This window comes from Pipistrellus hanaki (genome assembly GCF_964339955.1).
Source record: "Pipistrellus hanaki genome assembly, chromosome: 2".
Lineage (NCBI taxonomy): Eukaryota > Metazoa > Chordata > Mammalia > Chiroptera > Vespertilionidae > Pipistrellus > Pipistrellus hanaki.
In genome coordinates this window covers 185827252-185835047 of record NC_140504.1, presented here as the reverse complement: position 1 = coordinate 185835047, position 7796 = coordinate 185827252, and positions in this window count along the sequence as shown.

Below are 7796 nucleotides of genomic sequence, written 5' to 3'. Positions count from 1 at the left end.
TCTGCTTCATCTCATCACGGTAGCCTGTTGTCCGTAAGCACCAGGGCCCTGCGGCCGGGAGGAAGGCAGTCACACTGCCAGCACTTGTGAGCCACAGCCCAGACTCGGAAATGTGTGACCCTTGACCCCCTATGCCCTGGCCTCCCGGAGCCACACGGAGCCTGCACGGGAGGGCCGCCCTCCACGCTCCAGTGGGAGGTCTCCTCGGACTTTCTGCCTTTGTTCCTCTCAAACTGATTCTCCAAACGTCCGAACCCAGAGGCAGAGCCCTCTGATGTCAGCCGTGGGGAGGATTCGCTGTGAATTCTGAGTGGATCCTAGAGGACTTACAGGCTCTCCTTTCTTCTTCCCCCATAATCTGGAAAGACACCCAACAAGTTCATCTTTCGGTTTCAATTTGGCCAATGTCTTTCGTCTCCCCATTATGAATCCCGGGCACCCGCTGCCTGCTCTTTCATGCGTGAGGGAAAAGCCGGGAGAACAAAGTTGCCTTTGAGACTGGATGTGACCAGCTCTGCTGGTGGATGTTGGGGGTCTTCTCTCCCAGGAGGAGATTCCGCCCCCATTAAATCTCTCCAGGGTCTGCCCACAAACTCGGATGGGCACTCCGGGGAAATCTGTGCCCTCGGTGCTGGCTTGGGGTTGGAGCTGGTTTGGGGTCTGGTCTGTCCCTGGCCACCTGCTGGGTAGGGGTCACAGCAGGTGGCCTGTTCGCTTATTCAGAAGTGAGCCTTTCTCCAGAGCTTACTCCATGTTAGGTTCTTGATATCTCATGTCAGCGCCCTGGTGACCGTGCTCCGAGGCAGATGATGCTAGTCTCGGGTAGGAGATGGGATGACTGACGCAGCCTGTAAGGAGTGGGCCTGGGATTCCAGCCCCAGTCCTGACCCCAGAACTTCTTTCCACGGCACCACCACCTTGTGCAATGAAGGGCAAACCCAAGTGGAGCTGCCCATGCCGTACCCTGCTCTGCCAGCAGCCCAGCCATGGACAGCCTCTACCGCGGGACGGACAGGAGATGCTGACCAGCGGGTGTCTCCACGGGAGGTTGTCAGGCCTAGGCCAGGCCGGAACCGGGGACAGGGCTGTCCCCATAGACTGGCTAGAGCAGGTCCTCCCCACCTCACCCCTTTGGGGCTGCTGCTCTGGACTTGCCCAAGTTAGGACGCAGCAGGGTGTGACCCATCACATCAGGGCCCGGTCTTTCCCCAGTAGGCGCTGCCCAGCCTATGGGGTACAGGGTGGGAGGGGGCCCTGGGCTGACTCAGTGTCTTGCCGGTGGCGGATGCCGCCTCAGAGGGGCCAGGAAGGAGGGGAGCAGGCAGCACCTGCACACGTCAGTTGTTTGAGCGGCTGCAGCGACTCTGCTAGCAGGCAGTCCCAGCCCATTTTAGAGGCGGAGAAACTGAAGCCCACGGAGCTAACGCCAGCCTGGGATTCAGTGCCTGTGATCTCCTCTGTCCCGGGTGGCGCTGCCTCGGCAGGGCATGTGAAATACTTGGACATCACAATGATCTTGCTTAGGAACTGAGGGTGCACAGAACAGCCTCAGCCAAGGGCCCAGGACCCAGATGCTGGGTCAGGTTGGTGCCTTGCCTTCTAGCCTGGACAGGTGTAAGCTCTGTCTCAAGATCTTGTTGCCAAGCAACAATTCTGACTATGCCTGCTGAACCCCTGCATGGGGTGGGCTGCAGGCGTCTGGCCTGATTTCTTCAGAGCCCAGGGGTTGTGGGTCATGGTGCCCTGGAAAGTTCCTGGGCGTGGGCTAGGCGTGCACCACACCCGGGGGACATTGGGAGCCAGGGGTGAAGCCAGGGGGTATGTCCCTCTGGGCCTTGGGGGGCAGAAAGGCTGATGTCTCTCTTTGCTAGCCTGCGAGCTCCGAGAGGCCCCGGCCGTGTCTGATTCACCCCGTGGCTCCAGTGTCCAGCATAGAATGGCCGTCAGTGACTCAAGTCAACTTATCAAAAGGGGGACAACCAGCCTGGCTTCCTCGGAGAGATTGCTGAGAGACGGGGCAGTCCTAGTCAGCTGGCAGGACCGGCGCCTCTGCAGCCGGATGGACCATTCGCAGTTATCTGTTCCACAGGCAAACCCATCCTCGGCCAACTCCCCCATCGCTGAGCTTTGACTAGTTCTCTGCCCTCGGCTCTGGCCTGGCACACCAGCCCAGCCGGCCTGGTAAAATGTGTGGTCCACTCCTCTGCCCTGACCAAAGCTCTTGGTTTTTAAAATCTTAAAGACAGGATTTGGGAAGTGGATGTCAGAAGAGCCCCTAACGGTCCTCAGCCCACCCTCTGTGTGCAGTTGGGGACCGAGGACCTCAGAGGCCAGGACTTCCCCAGGCCGCAGGGCAGGTCCGCAGAGCCGGGATTTGAGCTCTGCTTTTCTGCAGAGCCCAGGCCCCGTCCTCCATCACCCCCAGAGGGAGAGAGGCCGTTCCCCGTGTGCTGGAGGTGTGCGGGCTGTGGGGAAGTGGCGGTGATTATGATGAGAGGAGCTGGAGGAAGGACCTTAGTGGATTCTCAAGCACGAAATGAGCATCCACTCATCACCGTCTCTTCATGCTCCCTCCTCCAGGGCCCCGTCTCTGCAGCCCGAGCTGCTGGCTCAGACGCCTGGGAGAGCACGGGGAGTGTGAATGTGAGCGCCGCCTCTGGAACCAGACTGGCTCTGCCATGTACCAGCCATGGAAGTGCGTCACCAGCAAATGACTTCATAGCCTGGGTCTCGGTTTACTCGGGTGGAATAGGAGGATGACAGCTCTGCCCAAACTGGGGCGTTGTGAGGAGTGAATGAGTTAATGAGCTAATGAGCTAAAGGCTGCGGGTGCTGAGGTCACGGGCCACTGTGGTGGCACCATGTAGTTATTGTTGCTGCCAGGGCAGCCCTGAGGGTGAGCAGGACGGGGTGGGCGGGGGGAGCGAGTGGGGAGGGCCAGAGGAAGCCCACCCAAGGTGGCAGAGTTGGGGAGGAAGCTGTCCCACCAGCTTCCGGCCGGATGCCACCAGGTATACACGCTGGCCCGCCCTCCCCCCACAAGCCACCTTAGAAACTTCCTTGTCCAGTAAGGATTCAGTCAAGAATACCACCCCCGCTCCCTGCTGTTCGAAGCAGGAAATAGAGCCCTTCTGGAGATCTGCTCACAGCACTGGTGAAGGGCTGGAGACATGAGGGAGGCTCTGTGAGGGCCAGGGACCAGAAGAGTTGGCGTTGGAATTGCCAGCGGTCTGGCGCCTGCTGCCCCCACCTCATTGGCAGGAGCTGATCGGAAGCTGCTGGCGAGTGGAGGCGGGATGGTGGTTTGCAGGCGTCCAGCCTGAGACACGGGGGCACACAGAAGGGAAGGGAGGGGGTGCTGAGACACGGCCAGACCCCTGGCACCCCGCCTTCCCGGCCACACCCTGTGGGCAGGGGGTGAGAAGCCGGTGCTTAGTCCAGAGCAAACCGCTGCCACAGGTGCTATCACACATTTTCTCTGAGATCCTCACGACAGCCACGTGAGAGCTGAGACGTGGAGGTTAAGTGACCCCGTAAAGAAGTGACGGGGCCAGGTCTGTACCCAGCTCTGTCTGCACAGAGCCGGGGCCTGCCTGGCTGCTCTCTGAGCCAGGCAGGGCATCCGTACCCACTGATGGAGCGTCCACTGTATGCCAGGCGGGCTTAGGTGCTTGGAACATGGCAGCAAACCAAATGATAAGCAGCCCACCCTCGTGGAGTTGCCATGCCACTGGGTGGGGGAGACACAGCACCCCAGCCATGCATACGTCATCTCCGTGGTGATCAGTACCGCAGAGGAGAGAAGCCGGGGGTGGCCAGAGCTGCTGTATGTGTGTGGTCAGGGCCACCTGAGCGGAGACGGAAGGAAGTGGGGAGGTGAAGGAGAGCACTGGGACAGAGGAAATGGCAAGGGCAGAGCCCCTGAAGCCGGCGGGAGAGTGAAACCTGCACAGAACAGAAGGGCAAGGAGCGCAGTGGGGCTGCAGGAAAGAGGCCGGGGCCAGGAGGGCAGAGAGCAGGGCCTGCCATGTTTCTGAGTGACGTGGAGCCTTGAGAAGCTCTATGCAGAGGAAGTTGGGATGGCAGAGGCTGCACGGGGAGGGTTGGTGCAGAGACCTCCGGGGACGATAGCAGTCATCAGGGGTCAGGCCCCAGAGAAAGGGGCCCAAGAGAAAGGGGCCTGAGGCTTGACAAGGGGCAAGTGGAGGCTTGAAGAGGAAATGGCACAGGGTCCTTATACAAGGGAGGAGGGAGCCGACGTGTGCTGGCCCAGGCCTGGGTGTCTGTGGGTCTGCGTCCGGGTTTTGTGTACCCTTGTGTGATGTGGGGAGCTGGCCAGCTGTGAGGGTGTGGTGCAGAGTGTGCCCTGGCATATTGTGTCAGTTTCCTGGTTGTGTGGAGCAAATGTGCGTTAGCTAGTGGGTCTGAGTGTCTGCAGGTATGCATACCTGAACGTGAGCACGCGGACCTATGAGCCAGGCTGAGCAGGCGTGTGTGTGTGTGTGTGTGTGTGTGTGTGTGTGTGTGTGTGTGTGATATCAGCCCATCTGTAGCGGGCAGCAATGGGGAATGTCTTTCCGTTTGCCTCATCATTGCTGGGCCCCCTGCTCGCTTGACATTCCACAGAGCTCAGCTCTAGTTTTCACAGTGAACCAAAACTGATGGCTCCTGGGACCCGTGGGTTAATGGGTAAATTCTTGGAGACTCAGGTTGAGGACCCGTAGATTAATAGGTAAATTCTTGGAGACTCTCCCTGAAGTAGGGAGAACTCCCAGTCCCTCATCCCCACAATGCATGCTTTAAACCCAGAGACCCCATCTCTCCCAGCCGACCACATGGGTCAGGGTCCTCACCACCCAATCAGGAAGTCTGGGCCCTGCCAGCCCTCAGCGAGAGTCAGGTTTCTTAACCTGGGCGCCTCAGGAAAAGCCAGGATTTCGGCACTGGAATGAGCACAGAGTTAGGAGTCAGAGTTAGGCTCAAATCCCACCTCTGTCACTTACCACTTCCTAACCTTGGTCAAACGACTGCTCAGTTTCCTCTCTGTAAGTAGGGACCCACCTCACGGTGTTATTAGGAAGGTTAGATGAGCACTTACTATGTACCAGGCACTGTGCTGAGGGCACAGTGAATCGCTTCATTTAATCTGCATACGAAACCTCCGAAGTGTGCACTGTCCCCATTTTACAGAAGAGGAAACAGGCCCAGGGAGGGGAGCTGACTTGCCCTCAGTCACTCAGCTGGGAACGGGCAGAGCCTGGGTTTGGACCAGACAGTCTGACGGCAAAAGCAGAAGCATGAGGCAGTGAGTCGGAAGGAGAGAGCACACGTTCGGCCAATGGTGGTTATTGTTATTGATCCCAAATGGCTATTCAGGGTCAAACTCCTGACCCTGGAAGGATAGCTCTGGGCTCTCTTTTCTCCTTTTAAATTTAAGGAGGGTGGAAGGAAAGCACCAGGCTTGGGAGACCAGAGTTCAGACCCCGTCTCTGTCTCATTCACCCTGTGACCTAGACTGCTCCTTGCCCCGCTCCAGCCTCCGTTTTCCCATCTGTAAACTGAAGACACGCATTTCCCACCTGCCACCAAGGATCAAATGTGTACACAGGAGTGTGCTGCCTGGTGTGTGCTGACCTGTGTCCTCCCAAAAAAGATACCTGGAGTCCCAACACCCAGTGCCTCAGAATGTGACCTTTTTGGGAAATACGGCCTTTCCAGAGGTCAAGGTAAAACAAGGTCATTAGGGCGGGCCCTATGCACTAAGACTGAGGTCCTTATAGCAGGGAAATCTGGGCACAGGGGCAGACAGGCACAGAGGGGCACGGGGAGGGCGGCCAGCACAGGTTGGGATTATGCTACCACCACTAACGAGCGTCAGGGCAGTCAGCGCCTGGAAGAGGTGAGGCAAGTCCCCCCTGCAGGTGGCGGAGGGAGCATGGCCTGCTGACACATGGATTTGGCTCTCTGGCCTCCTGAACCGTGAGAGAATGTATGCCACCCAGCTAGTGGTGCCTTGTTAGGGCAGCCCCAGGGAACGAATGCACCGGTGACAGCATCCACCATGCCCACCAGTATTTCTGGGATACAACCCCCCAACCCCCCATTGACCCTGTGAAGAGTCCGAGGCCCAGAGAGGTGCAGTCAACAGCCCCATCACACATCCAGGGGGTGTAGTGCCAGGACTCCAACCCAGGTCACCCCGACCCCAAGTCAGTCTGCTCTGCCCAGAGCAGGGCCCAAGCTGGGTGACCCCAGAACGGCCAGGAACCAGGGCCCAGATCTTCGGCATTGCTCCTGGCCCGTGGCCCCTCCCTGTCCTCCTGGGTCCTCGGACGGCTGCCCTGTCCTGCGTGTTCCAGGGCTGCTGGCTCTCATTGGGAGGGTTAGCTTGACACATGAGCACACAGCAGGCTCCAGCGGAAGACAGAGGCAGGTGGGACAGAGGCAGACAGGGCAGTTGGAGCCAGCTAAGTCACAGAAACCAACCAAGCAGGATAACAACATATACTTAGACTCAGAGCAGAGGGCACGTGAAACTAGGAGGGTCTGCAGCAACAAGTGCACTAATGCATAAAAACAGGGAAACTCAGGCCGTTGCTGGGCACGAACAATTGAGGGAATCAATCAGGTGGCAGCACAGGTAGATGCAGAGCAGGCTTGTAGCACGTGCAAACCCCTAGACCGCAGCCCATTATTGGGCTCCTTTCCCATAGTGGGGAGTCTGATTCTGCTTGTAATAAATTTTCCACGCTTTTGCATAAATTGGTCTGAGGAGATTGAGAGACACGGCCCCTGGGGGAGAAAACCTCGGCTCACCCTCCGGTTATCCTCGTGGCTGGGGTCACCAGGACCCGCAGAGTGTTTCTGGCCTCACGGCATTTGTAGGGGAGGGGGGCAGTGGCAGCTTACTGGGCTCAGAGCCAGAGGTTTGGGTTCAAGTTCTGACTCCATCACGGTCTGGTTATGTGACGTGAGTGAGCCACCATCCCTCTCTCTGAGCCTTAGTTTCCTTGTCTGTGAAATGGGACCATGCCCGGAGCTCTGCCTTCCCTGCAGGTGGCTGTGAGAGTCCAGCGCGGGCAGAAGTTTGGGGCGGGGGGGCTATAAGTGGGGACTGCTCCAGGCAGGGCTGCTGCCTGGGGCCGACAGGGCATCGTGTCCCCAACCCTGGCTGATGGGTCTGATCTAACCGAGAGCGGAAGGCAGGTGGGTCAGGTTTGGGAAAATTCTAAAAGATCTAACTTTCCTCTTTCGCTCCCTGGACTTTGGTCATCTCTCAGCCCCCGGGTTACCATGGGAGATGGATTAGAATAATCACAAACATAATTTATCAAGTACGTAGCCTGTGCCTTAGTTTCGTTGGAAGGTGATTTTCACCACAGCTCTGCATAGTAGGTGAAGTTGGTCCCATTTTACAAAGGAGGACACTGAGGCTCAGAGAGATGAAGTGACTTGCCCCAGGTCACACAGCCAGGCGAGGGCAAGGCCAGAGGTCGAGGCCCGGCCTAACTCCACACGCCAGCGCCCTCTGGTTCACAGCTGCCCCCTCGCACCGTACCAAACCTGACATTTGGTGGAAACCAAGGTGGGGCCCAGGAAGGGGGTGGGACTTGTCTAAGGTCACACAGAAGGGCAGGGGCCAGATCTCAGGGCAGAAGACAACGCCTACACATTAGCAAACCCCAGTTTCAGGCCTGGAGACCTCCCAGCCCTCCCTGCGGGGAGGAAGCGGTGGAGCCGTGAGGCAGCGGCCGGAGGACTGCCAGCGGCATAGGCGCTGTGGCCCAGGCTGGTGC